Below are 5,683 nucleotides of genomic sequence, written 5' to 3'. Positions count from 1 at the left end.
AAAGTTAAATATATGTTGTGCTCACTGGTTACTCTGGTATGAATGACTCTGAATTACTTTATGATAAATAACACACTATTGTCAAAAAACAGTGAAAGAATTCCAGATCACAAGTTTTTAGTTCAAATACAAGTAACAACCTTTGACTTTAATCAGGTTTTATTTAATTGTGTCAGAGAAAACATCATGTGCTCTTCATGTAGCTGAGTACATTCAGTGTTTAAAACAGAAGTTGTGCAGGTCTGAGATCAGCAGTTTTCTGAAACACCAAACTGAGGTACTGTTAATGCTGATGTATAGTGACACAGTTACAGGGGTGATTAATCCTTTTGACTTTTTGTCTTTAAATTTATCAATAAAACAGCTGCAGCTTTCACTGACAGCACATGTGGTACTTTAACCTTTGTACTGTTTTCTTCAGTTAATTTTGGAGTTACTACAAAGATTGAAGATATAGGATGATCTGTCTGCTGTCACTGGGTGGTGCTGAGGTCTGAATCTGAGGACAGCTCCTGTAATCACAAACAGAACAGAATCATCACAAACTGAAATATAAAGTTTATCTCTCAAATCTGAAATACAGCTGATCCTTCTCCGGCCTCACACACTCGGGATCTGAAGTTGTTCAGTCCTACAGTTCTGCCGACAGCTGTTTATTTTTTTATTTGTTTTAAAGGCCTTACTAACACATTTTCTAATATCATGTTTACCTTTGAGTTGTTGATGCTTTATAAATGGACATCTGCAAAGATGAGATGATGGAGCAGGTTTCAGTCGAGGTTCAGTCTGCTGCTGCATCCTGGTCACAACATACAGAGGTGTTATCAGCTCAGTATTGAACAAGAAATATTAACGTTTCAAATTATTTGTCCTAAAGGATGCAAGCTGTACAGAGTACTGAACATGTGACTTTGTGAACATAATTCATTAAAAATAATTTGGACTGTTTTTTAACCTGAATATTTGTAACAAACTCAGTAAAAAATAAATAAATAAATAAAAAATCCGGGGAAAAATGTAACATTTTAAGTTAAGCTGACAAGCGGAAGTAGTTGGTTTCAGTACATAAGTATCGGGCTTTGCTATTTAATCCGTAGCTATTGACTAATGAGGGGAATTTAAAAGTTGGCTTTAATGTCCTTCCACATGTGGAAAGCGACAGAAAACATGCTGCTGTTTGCACATATTTAATAATCAGCTCTGCACAGGAGCAGAAGCAGAGTCCAGCCTGTTGCTCTTACAGTATAATACTCATAATAAAAGTACAGTAACCGTGGTTAGTCACTGAGCAGCCCGGTGCGTTTCTCTTGATTTCTTTAGTCAGGGTAAATTCATTCACCTGCACGGGGTAGCTAAACGAACTTTACAAAACAAGTTTCCCCGACAGCCGAGTGCTCATTTTAGCTAGCTAGGTCCTTAGGTAGCTAGCTAAGGACCTAAATTACGGATTAGCTTACAAACACATTTAACTTACCAAAATTAATGCGGTGGGGCCTCAGGTCCTCCTGTCCGGTAGTCCAATTTACTGAAGAACACCTCAGGCTGTCACTTTGAAATAGTCGGTAATGTAAACGCTGGACCTCTCAGCATCTGCCATTCCCGAACAGACACGTGCGAGTTTGTCCGTGACCGCAGCCGCGTCGTCAGTGTTTTCTCCAGTCATTGGTCAGCATTATAATATATGCAAATACATGTGGGCCGGAATCCCCGCCCCCCAGCGCGCCCCCCGTACGCCAAAACAGTGCCAGCAGAGTGAAACTGAAAAATGGTTTGAAACCGAAAAATGGATTGAAACCGAAAAAAAAAAAATTGTAAGCGAAAACAAAACAATTACAGTTTCAATTAATTGTTTTTCACTATCAATTTTTTTTTCGGTTTCAATACAAGATTTTTCAGTACATTTATTTCAGTTACAATATTTTTTTTCGGTTTCAATCCATTTTTCGGTTTCGTTTCAAGGTGGCATCGTTCTGATTCCATACCCCCTCTGCTCAGCGCAAAGCACAAGGCTCACTGGCCGGAGTGAAGTGAAAAAAAGTGCAAGAGAGAGGGTGAGGCTCCTTAAGCTTGTGTCGTTCACTTCAAAGAGCCGGCTCTAAGAGCCACTTCATTCGTGACCAACACATCACTAATAAGCATAGAGCAAACAGAGAAAATTACTAAACTGAATCAATTTCAGCTTTTGTTTTTATTATGGATATTTCATTAATAATTAAATGGCATTGTCTGTATCTTTACCACACAGGTGTATATATTGTAGGGTCAGTGGTTCTGAAACTTTTTACATCATTCCCCACATGGCAGGAAGAATTTTTTCACGCCCCAGCTGAGTCGTCTCATGCTTCTTGTGGCCATACTAGGGAGACATTCAAAAGGGCTGTTGGTGGGTAAATACATTTTACAGGGTTTATTTATCGGATAAAATACGTTAAATGTCACCGTTATTATTGGCCGGCCCGGAAACAGCGGGGATTTCCAAATTCAGAGGCTGCTTCCACCTGAGGACCTGCCCTTCGCGGTCTAAAGAAAACCGGGTAGTACGTCACAGGCTCCCTCGGTGGAGTGAAACTGCCGTCTGCTCCTTGCTATCTAAAATATAACCGGGCACTGACGTAAACTCTCGACCGTCTCACACTTCTGTTTAACCATTTTCTGTTTGACGTTTATTCAGCTGTGTGAGAACCCCGGAGGAACCCTTCCGAGGGATTAATAAAGTTAAATTTAATTTAATCGAATCTAATAACTTTAATCTCAGCCAAACCGATTTACTCACGAACAAATAAAACACTGAAAAAGCCAAACAATAACATTTTTAAGTTATCAAAGTGACTTATATATCATGTTTAACCCGAGTAGGGAAAGACCGGGGGGGTTTGAAGACGATGTGTCGGTCGGCTCAGATATTTGAAGTTTACACAGCTACATTCTCACCTGAAAATATGTTAAAAGTTTTTTTGCGACCCAGAAAGAGAAATAAGAGAGATATTAAAACTAAGTCGCTGCCGCCATTGTTGGAAACTGGAATTGGCTGGGCCGCACTATGAATTCTTCAATATGATTTTTCAATTTTGTTGTCCTGGAAAAAAATTCAGAAATTCGGGAGAATGGTGGCTCCGGGAGATTTTCGGGAGGGGCACTGAAATTCGGTATTCTCCTGGAAAAATCGGGAGGGTTGGCATGTATGGTTGTGGCAACATCACTAACCTTGTCAAACACCTCAAAGTAAATCATATCACAGAATATGAGGCGCGTATGTTGAGGTTTTCATTGTTTTCATTTTACTCATCCTCACTTTCAGAGGTCTGTCAGTTTGTTGCCTGAATTGAAGGACCTGAATCGCTTCTTGTTCATCTTGTGACTGTCACCATTATCATTTTCCTCTCTTTGGCGCCTCCTGGAGCTTTCAGGCTCTGGGCTGGAGGACTCAAAGTCTGGGGCATTAATCGCAGGACCACTTTCATCAGCTTCCTCTCTAGGAGGGCTCCTGGATTCTTGAGGTTCTGGGATGATGAGTATTAACTCTAGGACATTATCATCAGATTCACTTCCAGGGTCACTTCCATTTTTATTGCCAGAATCAATGTCACTTTCCCAGATCCACCACATTTCATCAGCCAACTGATCTTCTGCTTCCCAGGGCAGATTATCGTCCACGTTGACTGCTGGTAGAGGAACACCTTGGGGGTCCCAGGGATCTTTTGCTAAACTGACCAGGTTTTTTTCTATGCCAACTGCTGGAACAGGTGGCTCTTCATTGTCCCAGGAACCTTCTGCTCCCACCGCTGGATTTATTCCCATACCAGCTGGTAACATAGCTAGAGCAACGTAGTCCACTCGTGCTTCTACCTCAAACTTCCCAAGCCATAGAAAAATTCATTTTTCAATGATTCAATTATCATAAAAAATTTCAATCAGTTTCCAGGCTGTCTTCATTGAAGAGACCACGCATTATACTAGCCCAGAGCAAACTCATCTCTGGACTTACTGCATTGTATTGTTCATAGCACTCCACTAAATGAAGCAGTGGGCGAAATCTTAGCCCCACATCTAGAAACAGAGAAATATTTTATAGTTAACACTTATAATGAGAGAACAGTCCACAAATTCCAATCTGTGCTATATTACACGCAATATAGGTGCAGCTGAAAACTAAATGCTGAAAACTACATAGGTTACTATTGCATACACTGCAGTTTATGAAAGATTGTCCCATCAAATCAAACAGCTGTGATGAGCTTACTAGCTTTGTTCAGTGTTTAAATGTTTTCCTCAGGCCACAGTCACTTTGACCTGTCTTAGTCATTTTCATAAATATTTTAACGTCATTTTTTTTCACTTTACAAAGCAATTCTGTGAGGAGAAAACTCTTAGGAGGCAAGAAACACAGACTCAAAGATTTTGCATGTACATGGGCGATGCCCCGACACGATCCGATCTATTCTGCACTAACGTGTGCACTGATGTGTCACCGAGGAATCGCGCGGGGCATCAGTTCATCCTTTATTTATACTCAAACAACGGTTTGGAAATTATGACCTTTTTTTATAGGAATCCTCAATATCAGTAATAAATTACAGAGAGCCTGTGTCTCTGTCTGTGTTTCTGTGTGCGTAAGGGGTGGAGCAGGTGCAGCTGTTTGGGCAGGAAAGAAGCGGCCTCTCTGGTGGATTCAGATTGAGCAGATCCAGGCTGTTTGACTGACAGATACACACAGGCCACACTCTTAACAGCCCTTGTTTACTTGATGCTCAGTTTGTGTGTCTCTCTGTGTGCATGCGTGTGTTTGTCTGTATTTGTAAACATTGTTAGGCATGTAATTTTTACGTTAGTTTTATGTTTCTACTGGCTGTTCTCTCTTGCTTTTCTAAAGTTTCTGCCAATTTGTCTTAGTTGAACAGCAAGTCGTTTTGAGTGAATTTTAGCTTGTTTAGCTTATTTCAGCTAATCATTTTGCTTTTCCAAACTTTCTGCTAAATTATAGTATTTCTGCTATGTTATAGTATGTGTGCTAAGGTATTATATATCTGCTAAATCACAATATTTTTGCTAAGATATTATTTTAATGCTCCTTGTCACAAATACATTGCAGAAAGCCTGCGTCTCTGTCTGTGTTTGTGTGTGTGTGTGTGTGTCCATATTTGGCCATTTTGTTTTTTTACATTGCTATTTTCCATTTCTACGAAGTTATACTATTATGCTATTGTATATTAAGTTACAAAGTTACACTATTTCTCCGATGTTTGTGCTAAACATTAACATTTCTGCTGAATTATAATACTCCTGCTCTGTTATAATATTTCTGCCAAGTTATTATGCTCCTTACAAGTTATTGCATTTCTGCTAAGTTATTACATTTTTACTAAGTTGTTACAAGTCCAGCTACTTTTCAAAAGCTGACTTCAGCTTCTTCAGCTATTTTCAGCAGACAGTTTCAGCCGTGCAGCATTCACACAGCAGTTTTGCAGGAAATGCAGTCCACTTTTGAATTCAGACATTGGCTCTCTAAAGAGCTTTACACCTCTAGCCAGCCTACCTTTCATTATATTTGACAATAATCAGTTTGATGTCAGTATTGTCAATCTGCTGGTAGAAAAATAAAAAGGATTAAAGAGATTCATTTCATTGCAAATCTGTATACTGACAGTTTCTTTATTTTCAAATGTTATCTCTCATTCTCTGAGAA

At 39.5% G+C, this 5,683-nt stretch overlaps 1 long non-coding RNA gene across 1 annotated transcript; it reads right to left on the bottom strand.

The window, feature by feature from the left end:
* Window positions 1-416: 416 nt before the first annotated feature.
* Window positions 417-1,701, bottom strand: LOC120742949. The gene is made up of 2 exons (XR_005697998.1): window positions 711-1,701; window positions 417-512 (listed from the first exon to the last, which is right to left on the bottom strand). It is a non-coding gene; the product is annotated as an uncharacterized LOC120742949 (long non-coding RNA).
* Window positions 1,702-5,683: the final 3,982 nt, after the last annotated feature.

The sequence above is a fragment of the Simochromis diagramma genome, unplaced genomic scaffold (assembly GCF_900408965.1).
Source record: "Simochromis diagramma unplaced genomic scaffold, fSimDia1.1 OVJJ01000553.1, whole genome shotgun sequence".
NCBI lineage: Eukaryota > Metazoa > Chordata > Actinopteri > Cichliformes > Cichlidae > Simochromis > Simochromis diagramma.
The sequence above is the reverse complement of the archived record's forward strand: the minus strand, read 5'-3'. Positions and strand labels throughout refer to the sequence as shown.